Raw genomic sequence first — 16938 nt, forward strand, 5'->3', positions numbered from 1 at the left:
GAGTCTCTAGTTCCATCTTTCCTCATAGTGCTCAAGCTGTTCACTTTCTCTTTCTCTCTCATCTGACCACCACGTACTTGCACATAATGGTGGCTCCTGCTACAGGCTGGACACACACCTGGCTGGCCAGTCCCTGGGTAGCATCCTCCATCCACACTGCGTGGCTGTTGGCAAGCAGGCGTCTATAGCCTGTCTGTGCTGTGTACGGGAGGGCGGGTCTATGGTAACATGGTAGTCCCCGGGGCTCTGTCTTCCTTCTTCAACACTGCCTGGATTTGATTTGATTTTTATGGGTCCTAGGCATAAAACAGCTTTGGTCACCAAGCCAGGCATCAAGCTAGGATGTACAAAGGATGGCCATCTGCTCTGCCCCTGACTGATAAAAGAACACCACCACCACAACCACGCGACCACCACGGTGTCTCTTTGCCCATTGCCAGGGGAATATCCTATTATTTTAAGCTATGCTTTCCAAGTAACTTGACATAGTCCTCATGTATCAAAGCTTGAACTCCTTCACTGCTATGGTCTTTTGCCTCAAGCAGGTTCAAGCTTATGTGAGGGTATGCACATGTTTGTACATATGTATGTACATGAGTGCAAGGGAAGCCTGAGCCAACACAAGGGTTGAGAGTCTCTGTTACTTTTGACTTTAATATCTGCCCCTCCTCAGGACCCAGAGACCATGTGCAATTACAGAAGAATTGCCTACAGCTGGTTGGGAGGAGTGGCTGAATAGTGACCGAAGACCAACACTCAAGTCCAGCGGTGATGGTCATTTGCAAGCTGGCACAGCTGAACTCATGAAGATGACGGCTGTTTGGCTGGGAGGGTTGTCCTAAGCAACATACACAGCAAGTGCCTTTACCCACTGAGCCATCTTGCCATCTCTCACTGGACCCAGCAAATGGATCTTAACTGTTAAACAAATGTGATGTTCCTCAACTGCTTTGACTATCCAGATGTCAGTGGACAAGCCAATCTTGAAGTTTACTTTTTGTTGCAATATAGCAGGTCTGCTGCTGCTCATCATGAGCCTAATGTGGGCTGAACACAAAGGATGGTATATTTGGCTAACACTCTTAAACTAGCTTAATTCATTAGCTTGCACCATTCTTCGAGGCTTTAAAGTTTTGAATGATTTTGGGGCATCTGTAGGGTGCCTTCACTCTTTCCACCTGTGAGGGGCCATCTGACAAATTACCCACTTCACCATACTTGAGGTCCCATGGCTTAAGGAAGTTAACACTCGCATTGAAAGTGAGCAACTTTATTCTGAGCCTTCCACATTAGAAGGATCATCCCCAATTTTTTTGAATTACTTAAGGATGTGAAAAATATCTTTATTTTCTGTTTGATGACACTTCTTGGTAATGTGAGGAATTATAGAATAATGCCTTAGCTTGGGAAGGATTGTACTCCGAAATAAATCAAGTCAGATTCTTAGCCCTTGCCTGTTAAGTACCAGTTTGACATTGGAAATGATCCCAACTTAGTGATTTTGAGAACCCCATGGCCAGCGCTATCTCCTTCAGCCACTCAAAACCCATTTGGCCGAGGCTGATGAAGAAGCTCGTTTAGTTTGGGAGGATTGAGTTTGAAAACCTAAGTAGTAATGATAGAGTGTCCGCCGCATAACCTCAGGCTTCAAATCTGTATTCGTTTAAAAGTTTTTTAAAAAAAAATCAACACTCTTACATCTGTGCCTCTTTTGATGAAGTTTAGGATGGAATGAAAATTAATGTTGAGAAGAGCTAGAAGCAAGACCAGAGGACTCCTCAGAGGAGGCAACACTGGCTGGTACGATTGGGTCCTGGTTCTGCTGGCTGCGGCTCTATAATTCTGATCAAATTCATCACCCTGTCTTGGACTACATCTTTTTAACTGGAAAGTGAAGCTGGAAACTGTGCCTGCTGTGGGATGTTGTCTTCTGGAACAGAGAACGGCATTGCCATCTTCATCAGAACAGCAGTGATCATCTGTGAAAGAGTCTTCGAGACCGGACCTGTTGACAGTTGCTCTTCTGTAACCACAGGGGTGGGTGGAGAGGTCCTTCCCCTGAAATTCGACAGGCACTTCTCCTGTACTGCCCACCCAGCTGTATGCGATGACCCTCAGCCACACATGGCTGGGGGAGGTGCTAGAGCATGTGGAGGGTTAGTGAAGGACTCCATCTCTGTGGCTGTGGTGAAGTCACCATGCCAGCTGAGCTTTCTCAGTGATGTGTTGGTTTTGAGGGTTCCCATATTCCTTTAAGTAAGCGCAAAAATCTCATTGGTTGGTCAAAGAAGACAAGTGTGGAATCATGACCTTGGTCAGTCCTTGATGCCCTATCTGGAGTCAGTAGACATTGCTCATGTTTTCAGACAAGGTTTGTGCAATCGTGCCTTTCTCAGAAGGGCCAAGGTGAAGACTTAACTGGCTTTCCTGTGTACGGGATCGCAGGTAGACAGCACTTCCTTGGACAATCTTCAGGAGGGGAAGCAAAATTGTGAAGTTCATTGAGCTTGTATTTCAGGACTCTTTACTTGCACATAACTCTCTTAAATAAGCATCTTGTGTGGACACCTAATTTTGTGGGTTTTGTGGTGAAGTTTTTCTCAAACTGGGCCTCCTAAATGATCTGCTTCATTTTTTGAAAGATAATTATCCTCTCTCTCTCTCTCTCTCTCTCTCTCTCTCTCTCTCTCTCTCTGTGTGTGTGTGTGTGTGTACATACATATATGCACTCATCACAACATGCATGTGGAAGTCAGAGGATAAAGTTCTGGCTGTCAGGCTTGTTGACAAGTGTGTCCTTAGCTGCTGAGCCATCTCACCTGCCCTTATCTGGCTAGCTCTTTTCTTGGTAAAACCACTTCACAAGCTAGTTATATCATTGTTCTCACTTTGGCTCCAGCTATAGAATATCCATCCATACAAAGACTGATTTTAATAACTGTTAAAATACTGTGCTAGTTTAGGATCTCTATATGATATATGTTCAATGGGGCTCTCCAGGGCAGGAGTCATCTAGAGGGAGAAGAATTAATTTGTCTCCACACATATATTAAACAGTGAATTTATTTCTGCCAAAGAAAACCAAGAGTATAGATGCTTCCTTGATGAGATTTAATAATTTGTAGAGTGATCCACTGATGAATATTGCCTGGTGTTAGAATAATAAACCCACTGAAATAAGATATATAGCATTCATTAAATGCTTCCGATCTGAACACAGTGATATGCACAGTTTATTGTATTTGGTTAGGTGCATGAGGTTTTTTTTTTTTCACCTTGTGTGTCTGTTTATCAGAGGTGGAAGAGCTCACTAGCACCAAAGAACAGAGTTACAGGCTATTCCAGCTGGGCCAGGGAAGGAAGAGGCACTGGGCATCCAGAAGTTATGGATCAAATCTGAGACATCCAGCACATAGTAACTTTTTCTTGCAAAGCAAGCTAACTTTCTTGGAGAAAGGAGTTTAGTTGATGAAGTTCTGAGGGAGGGTTTTTGTTGCCGTTATTAAAAAAGTATGGCCTTTGACAAAGGGAGCATTTGTGTGTGTATGTTCATGAGCGCATGTGTGTAGCTGACAGATTCAGCTAGACTGGATGGCCACTGAACTTGAAGAATCCTCCTGTCTCTGCTTACAGATATACAGTGATACCACACACTGCTTTTTAATATGGGTTCTCAGGTTTTCATGCCATATGGCAAGCTCTTTACTGACCAAGCTATCTCTTCAGCTCCCCCTTCCCAAAAAAGCATGCTTACTAAGGTATGGGAAACTCTGCTAATTAAGCTTAAAGTCTACCATTGACCAGATAGCCTTTTGAGTTCAGGCACATAATGGAGGACTCCCTTCATTGGCAGGGCTTCCCCTCTCTGACCTTGTCTGGGGAGTTCAACTCACTCCCCCATCTCTACCTTGAGAATGTCTTGTAGCCTTGGTTAAGAATACAGGTTCAACTTCCTTGCTCCTTATAAAAAACCCATTCAGTTAGCACCTGAGATTCCTGAAATGGTTGCCCATGCTAATGAGGCATTTTGGCACTTTAAGCCTTCAGATGATGACCTTTGCCCACCCTGTATGTTTCTAACCCCCTCCAAAACTATATAAGCCTTGAATCACCCCAAGTAAAGTTGCCTCTCTGCAGCTGTTGCAGGTGTGTCCTCTTCACTCTTGGAACTGACAGGGCTTCTGAAACCCTGTCTGTCGTCTTTGCTCTCTTTGTCCTCATGGACTAAAATAGGCTGACAATCTCTGAGGGGAGGGAGGGTCACACCAAGGACATACTCAAATACACACACACTTCTAAATATAATACATACATACACACATACATACATACATACATACATACATACATACATATTGTAATATGTATATATTATATTTCTCCAAGACAGGGTCCCCAAAATAGCAATGATGTATAGCAATATTTTAGAGTGATCGCCCTGGCCCTACCAGGACCTGTCTTTGCTGGGAGACTTGATTTTACTGGGAAACAGAAAGCCCCAGAGAGCTGGCTGAGCATTCTTGACTGACTCCAGATATATAATGCTCCTAGCCAAAGCAGTTGGCACCTGAATACCTTTTAACCAGAGTCCCTATGGCAACCTCCTGTCTACATTACCTTCCACTAATAGCAGTCCTCCCCTATCATACCCATTTGCTCCTATATAACCCAACAAAACTTTCCCAGAGGGATGCTGTTCTCTGAGGCAGCCTGGCAGTTCTTCATTAGAGCTATTGCTTTCCCACTGAGTTTGGCTGTGCTCGATGATTTCTTGCTCCTTATATGGAGTGCCCCCAGTGGTGGGCTGGAGAGTCCCTCAGAACTGGTGATGTGCTTCTTCTCAAGGCAGCTTTCAGAGGCAGCATCTTGGTTACTTGAGGTTGACCATGATGGGAGTCTTCACACACAGGGACTGGAAGTCATCATGAATCAGGATTTTCAACACTCCTGGAAAGGTGATGGCTAAGTGATGACAAGCACATGTGTACCTCATGAACAGGGCACTGTGCTGACACACTTGGGGATTCAAGTGTGAGTTGCATATGGAATCCTTTAGACCCACAGCTGTGCTAATCACTGAATAGAACTGATGCTGTCTGATCTGCCTTGACACTTGGTGCTGGTAGAGTGGCTTCTACCAGCATGAGCTGTATACATTACTAGACTTGATGTTTCCTGGAGGTGGGCTGGGGTTGTATATTGTAGTTCAATCTGCAGCAGTAACTTCCATCTAATATATATCTATATGAAATATGAATTGGTATATATGATGTATTCATGCACATATGTCTTAGGGTTTCTGTTTGTTTTGTATTTAGTAGAGTTTAAAATCTTGGCTCTTACTGTGGTACAAGCCCAAAGTAAGAACAATTTTTAGACATTGGATTTCATTGTAATTAGGCTGTACTTACTTCAATGACCCTCACATCACCAAAGGATTTTACCTCCATCGTAGCTAAGCAGAGAGTTGATAGTTTTGCTGCACCAAGATAGTCAGGGTTTCTATTCCTGCACAAACATCATGACCAAGAAGCAAGTTCGGGAGGAAAGAGTTTATTCAGCTTACTTCCACATTGCTGTTTATCACCAATGGAAGTCAGGACTGGAACTCAAGCAGGTCAGGAAGTAGGAGCTGATGCAGAGGCCATGGAGAGATGTTCCTTATTGGCTTGCTTCCCCTGGCTTGCTCAGCCTACTCTCTTATAGAACCCAAGACTTCCAGCCCAGGGATGGCACCACCCACAAGGGGCCCTACCCCCTTGATCACTAATTGAGAAAATGCCCCACAGCTGGATCTCATGGAGGCATTTTCCCAACTGAAGCTCCCTTCTCTGTGATAACTCCATCCTGTGTCAAGTTGGCACACAAAACCAGCCAGTACAACACACATATACACAAAGACAGACATATAATAAATTCATTGGAAGCAATAAACACATTTGTCTTATTTTTGTACTCTAAATCCAAAATAATGGATCTCAAAAGTATCCTGTAATTATTCAAGTGACCTCGTACCCTGTGGATTCAACTCTGAAAGTGTTACTTTCAATACCATTGTATTTATATGCCTGACCAGTTGCTTAAGAATTGAAGTGAAAGCTCCCTGTCTTTCTTATTCATTTGTGGTTTGGGCTGTCCCTAAGGATGGCAGGAAGGGGGAGTTGAGGCAAGTAAGCTGTTTTTTTGTTTGGTTATTTGTTTGTTGACTAGGTTTTGAAAACTATCTTGTTCAGCCTTTAATCCCAGTACTTGGGAGGCAGAAGCAGGAAGAGCTCTGAGTTTGAGGCCAGCCCTGAAACTTTTGCAAACTCTCTTTACAGAGTGAGTTCCAGGACAGCTAGGGCTACACAGACACCCAGTCTAAAAGAAAGAAAGAGAGAGAGAGAGAGAGAGAGAGAGAGAGAGAGAGAGAGAGAGAGAGAGAGAGAGGAGAGGGAAGGAAGGAAGAAAACCATTTTGTTCAAATTCTGAATGTGTCCTTTCTGCCTCTCCCTCATCAGACACATATGAACTACTGCTCTCTTGGTCCTGGCTCTCCTGGCACAAGGCTTTCCTGATTCTCCACTACCCCTTGGTGTCTTTGGGGGACCATACTACCTCAGACTCACAGACTGTAGGAAATGCTGATGAGTGACTAGCCTTTGAGGTAGTAGTAAACATCTCAAAGGTGGTTGACTTCATTTTTCCAATGTCAAACAGGCTGGATCAATAATGAATGGATTTTCTGTGACTAAACTTTGTAGTATCTTTTCTTCTGATCTATAAACAAGAGCTTCCTTGGTGACAGGTACTATATTATTCTCTATGAAGCTCTTTAAAAATTGAGGGTTTGGATTTCTTCTTGTGTTGTGTGCTCTGACAACTTTGGGTAGGTCAGTCTTCACTTAGAAGCGAGGATGGAGGTAGCTTAGATAGAACTACATTTGCTTACAACTCACATCAAGTTACCAAATGCAATGAGCCAGTCATTTACCAGTGTTGAGTTTCCTGCAAAGTTCCAGCAGGGATGAAATTTGGAGGGTTTCTAAATGACTGAACCAGGCTACCCAATACCAAGAGAACTGACAGTTCCATTGTGTTCTAGGCAAAGGCTTAGCTCACACCTAAGACAACTGTCCCCCATCTTAGCTGCCCCATGTCTTATAACTCTTCCAACAGCTGATGTCCTCACCATCTGTTTTATAGGCTATGCCCATAAGAGACAGGAGTGAAGCTCAGTTGGGAAAGTTCTTGCCACAATGCATGAGGACTTGAGTTTGATCCCCAATATCCATGTAAAAAATCAATGTGGTGGCACTTGTAAGCTCAGCCTGGGAAGGCAGAGAGAGGGGGTGGAGGGAGAGGGAGAGGGACAGAGAGAGAGAGAGAGAGAGAGAGAGAGAGAGAGAGAGAGAGAGAGAGAGAGAGAGAGGGAGGGAGGGAGAAAGAAGGAGGAGAAAGAGAAGGAGGAGGAGGAAGAGGAAGAGGAAGAGGAAAAGGAGGTAGAAGGAGGATGCTCTGAGTCTAGTCAACCAGCCAGGCTAACCAAAGCCAAAAGCTTCAGATTTCAGTGAGAGAGCCTGTCTCAAAGGAACAAGTTAGATAGTACCTAAGGAATGATAATTTAGGTTGACCTCTGGTGTCCACATGCACCTGCACAAGCAAGCCCCTCCCTTCCCAGTGCCTACAAAATGTCACCAAAAAACCCACTTGAACTTTAGCATATTTTTTTAAGTGAAGAAAAAAAATACTCAGTAGAGAGGGACAAATGAGACATCATGTTTTGGGCAGGCAAAAGTATACATTTGTATTTAAGAATATTCTAGTTAGATGACAGTGGAAAAATACCACAAGGGTTTTTGATGGAGTCATATTTCTTAAGGCTCTGTCCATAACTTTAAGTTACAATGGGGTTAGATTGCTCACACTTTAAATGGTAGGGGCATGAAGGGGCAGAAAGTTGAGGGAGTGAACTAACCACTCAATTTTCAGGGTGGGGACTGTGTTTTATCTTAAATACAACTTTACATTGTTGATGTCCTGACTCTTTTTCCAGTTCTGAGTTCTAACATCTTCAGAACAAACTGTTTATACCATGTCTGTCTACTCTTTATATTTCCACTTTCATCCTCCATCTTTTCAGGCTAAAGAGTGCCTAGAAGGTTAACCATCTGGGGGTCTCCATCCTTTGTCTTGCTATAGACAGCTTCTCAGGACTTCTCCTCTCTCTTTGCATGCATGCATGCATGTATGTATGTATGTATGTATGTATGTCTCTGTCTCTTTCTGTTTCTCTTTCTGTCTGTTTCTGTTTTTCTCTGTCTCTGTCTGTCTGTCTGTCTATATGTCTCTCTCTCTCTCTCTCTCTCTCTCTCTCTGTGTGTGTGTGTGTGTGTGTGTGTGTGTGTGTAGGTCAGAGGCACCACTCCCCAGGACCCATCCACATTCTTTTTTGAGATAGGGTTTTAAAATGTCCTGGGCTCATCAAAATAGTTCAGGCTGGTTGGCTAGCCAGCTCCAGAGGTCTAAAGGTTCTGTCTGTTTCCATTTTCCCAATTCTGGCGTTACAAGTGTGTGACACACCGAGCCTTGCTTTTGTATTTAACATGGGTTCTGGGAATCTGAACTCAGGACATCATGCTTTGGCACTGAGCACTTTACTGACTTGAGCCATATCTTCAACCCATAACTTTCTTATTTCCCGTGATTTCTAATCCCTCCATCCATTTTGTGATCTTGTGGTTGCTGTTAACTGAAGTACACACATTCATATTCAAGTATCTTTAAGGCATCCCTTCTGAAGAAAGGGCAGGAGTCCTAAAAGGCTATCATATATTTGAGGGAGAGATTTTCAGAAAAAAAAAAAAAAAAACAACAACTTTGTGAACATCTTATGTTCTTGGGGCATCTAAGTCAGACACCAGAACAGGAGCTTTGAAGATTTTCACCCAAGAAGTTTAGATGAGACGGTCAATAAAGTTGTCCTTGGTTTAGTCTTATTCATTGAACCTTGCCTGAGCAAGTCACCAAGAGGAGGACTTAGATGTGCGTTGCTTTGCATTCTTCCTCAGCTTTTTGCCACAGATTTGGTTGAAAACCTGGGTTAGAGTGTAAGACATTTACAAGTGGGGATATTTTATTCACTTGAGGTAGAAATATAAACCTATCTCTGTAGACAGATGGATAGATAGATAGATAGATAGACAGACAGACAGACAGAAAGATAGACACACCTTCCAGAAATAGATCAGAATTCTAGCTAAGAAAATGTATTTAGAATCCTGGTTTAATCCTCCACTTTCTTGGCTAGAGGGAAGAGTAGCTTGAGAGCAGATATTTGGTTTGAATCAGCAAAGTGAGATCCCGGTCTTCCCTAGTGATTGCATCTAATTCTTTTTTTTTTCTCTTCAAGCTTCCTTCCTCAATATGAAGGTGTTAGTGGGATGTGATTTCCCTGATAGACAGCACTGAAACTAAGAGTATCTGTGCATGATTCATTTCGATTTTGCTATTAAGTGTTGGGGGAAACAGGCCACATTTAGACCTGTTTCTAGAAGTGGTGAAATGTGGGTTGCCTCTTGAGTAGCTGTGGCTTGTGATGGCTTGTGTTGTGAAATGATAAAGTCTTATCCATTTCTTTGCTACAAATGCACATTTGCTCCCAGGAAACTGGGATGAAGATTGTCCAAGGTCATCCTTCAGGTGGTTCCGCCAGCATGCGTGCAAAAGGAAGCCACATTCTTCTCTTCCCTTTCAACCTGAGCTTGATCTTCCAGCTACATGCAGTTGGAGACTGGAAGCCATAGGCAAGAAACATGGAAACTGCAATAATACTGGATACTCAATACAAGGCTGAGAGTGGTTGGAAGCTCCAGGTGAGCTCCCCAGCATCTCACTTCCTGGGCTGTTGATACTGAAGGAACAGGAAGAGCAGGGGGCATATTCCCTTCCTGTTTTGCCTATGGGATGGGGGATGTGTTGAGATAAACTCTGAGTGTTCAATCCACTTAGTCAACAGAACAAGTTTCCAGAATACCTGTGTGTTAGGATGTTCTAAATGTCTTCCTCCCCTTTCCTTCTTTCCTTCATCTCCCTATACCCTTCTCTCTTTCTTTCTGAGACTGGGTCTCATGTAGCCTAGGATGACCTCAAGCATTTTATGTAATTGAAGATGAAGTGTGTGTGTGTGTGTGTGTGTGTGTGTGTGTGTGTGTATGTGTGTGTGTGTGTGTATGTGTGTGTGTGTGTGCTTGTATTTGTGGTATCTGCCAAGAGACATGTGGAGGTCAGAGCACAGCCTCAGACCTTAGTTCTCAGCTTCCACTAGGACAGGGTCTCTCTCTTGTTCATCACTGGGTATCCTAAGATCACTCTGTCATGAGTTCCCCATGATTCTTCTGTTCCCATCTTCTCAGTGAGCTTTCTGGGGTTACAGATGCGCACTCTGCTGCATATGTTTCTATGTGGGTTCATGTGGTTTCTATGTGGGTCCTGGAGACCCAGCCTCAGCCTGTCAGGCCCGCACAGCAAGAGTTTTAACCCACTGAGCCATCACTGCAGCCTGATCTTGAACTTCTGATCCTCTTGCTTCCTCCTCCCAGGTGCTAGGACTACATGTGAACACCACTACGGCAAATTTAAGTGGTGCTGGGGATCGAGTCCAGAGCATCCTGGATGCCAGGCAAGCAGTCTGCCAACTGAGCCACACCTCCAGCCCTAGGATGTGTTTCTTTAAAAAATAAAGCATCTCTTGCATGGTGCTTGAGCTTCAACCTATCATGTGGGTCTTTGCAGAGTTTTTTGCATATCACTACTGACATCCTCTTGTAGAAAATTCTGCTAGCCCTCACATAGCATCCACTAACTTCCCCTGATGCCTGTCTGCTCAGATGCACAGCTCTCCACTTCCACACAAGTTTAAGTAAAGAAAAAAATATTTTGAACAAAGGAGTTTGAAAACCAAAAAGGAAAGGCAGTAGATGTTTGAGACCCCAAATCCAGTTGTTGTAGCTCATTTTATTTAGATTCTTCACTAACAGAAAAATTAAATTGTGGATTCTAAGGAAGGAGGGGCACACTGCTTCGAGGTAGGATTGATTATGTTCTATTCTGGCTACATATTCCAAATTACCCAATTGTCATGATCAGCTAGTGAAAAAGTAACTATTTTCTGAGGCTGGGGAATGACCCAGTCAGTGAGGTTCTTATCTTGCCATAGGATAGAGGAGAAACTAGGGGAGGATTAGATAACTTGTTTTATTCAAGTTGGTAACCAGCCTCATGGAAAATGGATTTGGGTTTGTTTTGCTAAGGAGACATTAGGACATCCTGATTCCTCATGCTCAGGATCAAGTGTTCCAGGGTCTTTGGTTAAGTTTAGGGGTCTGGTGAGATGGCTCAGTGTTTGAAAAGGGCATTTGCTTTGTGAGTGTAAGGACCTCAGATCAATTTGCTGGTGTCTACATTAAAAGGCCAGGTGTTGCTGAATGTGCTTGTGACTCCAGCATTGGGGGTTGGGGGAAGTAGAGGCAGTCAAATGCCATGCCCTCACCAGCCAGCCAGCTGAGCCTAAGAGGTGTGTTTCTGGTTCAGTGTCTCAAGGTAGTATGTCAGACACAGTAGTAATAGAGGAACATACCTGCTCCTCTGTGTACTCGAGGGCACACAACCTTCAGACCACACACAAAACATACACATACATGCATATATGCACATACATTCACACATATTCACACATACACACACACACACACACAGTCTGAGTTGACATTTGCCTTCACACATACACACACACACACACACACACACACACACACAGTCTGAGTTGACATTTGCCTTCATAGACTTGAGCAATTCTGCTTGACAGGCCTTTGATGCTTCTCTTGCTATAGTTTATCTTGTTAATTTTAATATATTCAGTTCTTTCTAACCCCAATGAACTCATGCCATCAGGAAATTGGTTAAAGATGCCTTGTCTACCTTCATCTTGTCTCACGGAACTGCTAACATGACAGGGCCATGCATAGAACTGATACTTGCCTCCAGAGGTCTTCCCTGTAGACTGACCTTGCTCTATGGTAACAAAGTTCAACTAGATTTGCTTTCCCAGCATTGTGGTGTCATTGGTACTGTATAACAACAGAACAGCTAACTACTGAGGGAGCCCAGGCTGGGGACTCCATTCCTGCCTGTCACAGAGTAGCAAGTCAGCCACCATGAACTGAAGAAGCAGAAAGGTATACGGGCCCCCTGTAGACTATATTCAGGCCAGAAGCTGAGAATTGAAGTGGTGTCTACAACAAAGAATGGGAAACCCTGTTTCTTGGGCTTTAGGATTCTAAATCCAACGTAGTGTTTGTTAGTCACTTCTCTTGAGTGCTGAGATTAAAGATGTGTACCACCATGTTCAGTTTTATGTGATACTGTGGATGGATAGCTTTATGCATGTTAGGTGAGCCCTTTACCCACCAAGGAACACCTTCAGCCCTTGGAATGATCTAGAAAATCCAAGATCTCCACTTGTTCAAACTTTGGTAGTGGCCCCCTGCCCACAGGTAGGACAAAGTTTGACTGACCTTGCCCAATTGCTCTGCATGAGTGAAAGGCTCCTGTGATCCCTTCCTTCTCATGCCTGTCCTGTTTTCTCTGTGGCTCGCCATCTTGTTAATTCATAGCCTCATTAAGCCTTATTTTCAAGAAAAATGTTATGTCAGCCATTTTTTAAAAGTCTTTGATTGCTTTTGATCAGAATGGTCTTGTCCGTGTGAGTTCACTGTTGTGTCTCATGGCCCCTTCCCAGGGACATGTACTTTGTGGAGCATGGAAAGATGGCACAGTCTCACAGACTTCCTTGGCTTGCTCCCAATCCCGTGCTGGTGCATAAAATGAAACCATATCTGTCATAGTTTCAGTGTCTTTGGTGTCTCACATCTCACAAAATGTCTGGATCTAGGAAGGTGCTTGCAGAAGGGAGGTCAGCCAAGCTTGGCACTCAGAAAGCCCAGGGAAGAGTAGCAAGTAGTTCTGTGTAGGGCTGGACACCAAGCTCAAGGCTGGCTCCCCATCCACAGTTGTTCTCAACCTTCCCGATGCTGCGACCTTTTAATACAATTCTTCATGTTGATGTGACCCTGCCACCACCACAAAATTATTTTCATTGCTACTTTATAACTGTAATTTTGTTATTATTATGAACCATAATGTAAATGTTTTTGGAGAGAGAGAGAGAGGTTTGCCAAGGGGGTCATGACACACAGTGAGAACTGCTCATCTGATCCACCCTGCAACGGAAGCAGCTGGTGCCCATAACAGCTTCAGAGTTCATCTGGGCATATGGTTTCCTGCTTCTTTCACGATGTCTTGAAAAGTATGCTCAAGAAGCAAGATTCTAGTCAGTGAAAAGTAAGAGGGTAAGTGCACTTATTTCGAGTTGTGACTTTAAAAATTGTGGAGCACACTGTAATGGAGCACACTGTAATTATTGTCAAGCTCACTGGACTTAGAGATAGCATCCAAAAAAAAAAAATCCAAAAATCTCTGGGCATGTCTGAGAGGGAGCTTCGGAACTAGGTTAATAGAAGTGGGAATAACCACCCTGAGAGTTGGGTGGCACCATCCCACAGACTGGAGAAGACCCACCCTAAGCATGAATGGTACCACCCCACGGACTGGTGTTCTGGGCTAAATAACAAAAAGAAAACAAGCTGAGCATCAGCATCCATCCCTCTTTCTCTTGATTGCGGATACAATGTGGCCGGCTGCCTGGGGCTCCTGCCACCATGCTTTCCCTACTGTGATGGGCTGTGTAGTCTTGAAAGGTGAGCTAAAAATAGTTTCTTCTATAACTTTTTTTCCAGTATTTTATTACATCAAAGAGAAAAGTGTGTCTAGCTCTTCTTCCTCCCACTGTCTGTCCTGAAGTGTGATGGGGAGTGGTAGAGTTGTGGACCTAGAGAAGGAGATTCTGTGTTGAAGATGGCATAGCTTTCCACTAAACCCTAGAAAGCCTTTGTCTTAGTCAGGGTTTCTATTCCTGCACAAAACATCATGATCAAGAAGCAAGTTGGGGAGGAAAGGGTTTATTCAGCTTACACTTCCATGTTGCTCTTTATCACCAAAGGAAGTCAGGACTGGAACTCAAGCAGGTCAGGAAGCAGGAGCTGATGCAGAGGCCATGGAGAGATGTTTCTTACTGGTGTGCTTCCCCTGGCTTGCTCAGCCTGCTTTCATATAGAACCCAAGACTTCCAGCCCAGGAATGGCACCACCCACAAGGGGCCCTACCCCCTTGATCACTAATTGAGAAAATGCCCCACAGCTGGACCTCATGGAGGCACTTCCCCAACTGAAGCTCCCTTCTCTGTGATAACTCCAGCCTGTGTCAAGTTAGCACACAAAACCAGCCTAGTATAGCCCTAGAACCCCCCAGGTCATAAAGCATACACACAGAGAAACATCCATCTTGTCAAACCTGTAGTAGTTTTAAGTCTCTATAGATATGGTGACCAATTTATCAGTGTCTTTGATAGAATATGTTGCTCAGCTAGTTAAGGTAGAGGCCTACCGTTGTCCAGATAGCCTTCTGGGCTCCATGCAAAATGTGAGGCTTCCTTTTCACAGCCTGGGGGATTCCAGACCCCATACCCTATATTTGGGTAATGTCGAGTAGCCTTGGTTAAGATTATATGTTCAACTTCCTTTCTCCTGATAAGAATGGGTTCATCTAACACCTGAGATTCCTGAAATGCATATGCTAATGAGGCATCTCAGTACCTTAAGCCCTCAGCCAACAGCATTTGTCCATCCTGGATAACCCTATCACTCTCCCCAAAGCTATATAACCCTTGAATCACCCCAAGTAAAGTTGATCTGTCTCCTCACAGTTGGTCCTGGTGGGTGGTCATTACTGTGTGTACTCACAGGGTCTCTGAACTACTACCACCTGTGTTCTTGTCTCTGCTCCATTTGTTCTTGTGGACCATTATCAGTGGACGATCGCCAGGGGCAGGGTGGATCACAGAAGATGCATACTTGGCACATGTATTGAGACTTGTTTTGGTCAACTTGACATAAACTAGAGCCATCCAAGAAGAGGGATGAAATTTAACTGAGAAAATATCCCAACCAGACTGGACTTTGGGCAAGACAGTGGTGTTTGATTGATAACTAATGTGGGAGGGCCTAGCCTACCTTGGGTTGTGCCATCCCTGGTCAGGAGTGCTATAAGAAAGCAGGCCGAGGAGCTGCTGATATGGCTCAGCGGGTAAGAGCACTGACTGCTTTTCCTAAGGTCCTGAGTTCAAATCCCAGCAACCACATGGTGGCTCACAACCACCCATAATGAGATCTGGTGCCCTCTTCTGGTGCATCTGAAGACAGTTACAATATACTTATGTACAATAATAAATAAATCTTAAAAAATAAAAAAAGAAAGAAAGCAGGCTAGCAAGCCATGAGGAAACTAGTAAGCAGCACCCCTCTGTGGTTTCTTCATCAGTTCTTGCCCCCAGGTTCCTGCCATGACTGTCTTTGATGATGGACTGTGATGTGAAAATGTAAGGCGAAATAAACCCTTTCCTTTCTAAGTTCCTTTTGGTCATGGTGTTTTATCACATCAATAGAAACCTTAACTAAGACACTCATTTAGTGCTGGGCTAAAGAGATGGCTCAGAAATTAAGACTAAAATTATAACCCAAAATAACTGTGGTGTCAGGTGTGGGGGAGCATGCTACAGTGCCTGGGAGCTCAAGGGATATGGTCAATCTGGGATACTCAGCCAAACCTTGTCAAAAGAAACTTTCAAATAAATAAAACTGAAAGCCTCATGCCATCTTTAATTTTTCCTGAGTAATAGGATGTTACATTTGCAGTTAAGATGAATCTCATTTTTTTTTTAGAGATTTAAATTTTAATTTAAAATCTTGTGTGTGTATGTATGGGTATGCTTATGTGAGTGCAATGCTCATGAGACAGGAAGAGGGCATTGATTCCCATGGAGCTAGAGTTACAGGAAGAGCAGTAAGTGCTCTTAACCACTGAGCCATCTCCCAAGACCCTGATCTCATTTTTTTTCCTCTCAAAAGCAAATTCTATTCTAGTTTTGTATTGTCAATGAATGCATTATTTTATACTTTTAACTATGGATTTATGTGCCTCTGAGCATATGCAACATTTTGTGTTTGAACTTTATTTTCAAACAACAAAACCCATTTTTTCAAATCAATATTTAGTTTTTAATATTTGTCCAAGGTGATTTATAAATGGATGGCTGAATATTTGAACCACTATGTCACATTTTATCATATCAATAATTTTTAAGCAATCTTTTCATTGATGAATTTTGAGATGGTTTCTGTTAGGTCAGTTGCTACAGAAAAAGATCTCTTCTTACATTCAACACATACCTAGAGGCAGTTGGACTTTGCAGTACACATGGCTCCAATTTTATATTATTGCTCTCCGAAGTAAATTTGAATAAAAAAACCCCACATTCCCATTAGCACTGTTCCATGTCCATATGTGATATTGTTAGGCATTTTGTTATCAATTTGATGACACAAATTTTAATTGCTTTTTTTCACATTTTGTGTATGTGTGTGTGTATGCCATGTTCATATGTGTACTCATATATTTGCATGTGTACAGGTGCCAGCTCCTTGTCGGTAGGCCCAGGCGAGAGGAGAGAGGTCCCAGTCCAGTAGAGGTCTCTCCGGGGCTGAGGAGGATGGCGAGTGTTGATGGCTCAAAAGAAACACACGGAGCCAGGAGTCTTGTCGAAGCAGGAACTCAATTTTATGGCATCAGCCTCTCGTTTATATAAGTACAGAATACAGGAAGGGGGATTTTTGGTGGGGTAAGATGATGTAGGGGAAAGGTGACAGAGGGTAACTGACAGGAGACAGAGGTGACTGACAGGACCAATGGCAAAGCTCTACATCAGCAACGGCAGGGGGGGGGGGG

At 43.5% G+C, this 16938-nt stretch overlaps 1 pseudogene; it reads right to left on the bottom strand.

Annotated features, from left to right (window-relative positions):
* Window positions 1–287: 287 nt before the first annotated feature.
* On the bottom strand, window positions 288–445 carry LOC116074097 (annotated as a pseudogene).
* Window positions 446–16938: the final 16493 nt, after the last annotated feature.

This window comes from Mastomys coucha, unplaced genomic scaffold, assembly GCF_008632895.1.
Source record: "Mastomys coucha isolate ucsf_1 unplaced genomic scaffold, UCSF_Mcou_1 pScaffold23, whole genome shotgun sequence".
NCBI classification, from domain to species: domain Eukaryota; kingdom Metazoa; phylum Chordata; class Mammalia; order Rodentia; family Muridae; genus Mastomys; species Mastomys coucha.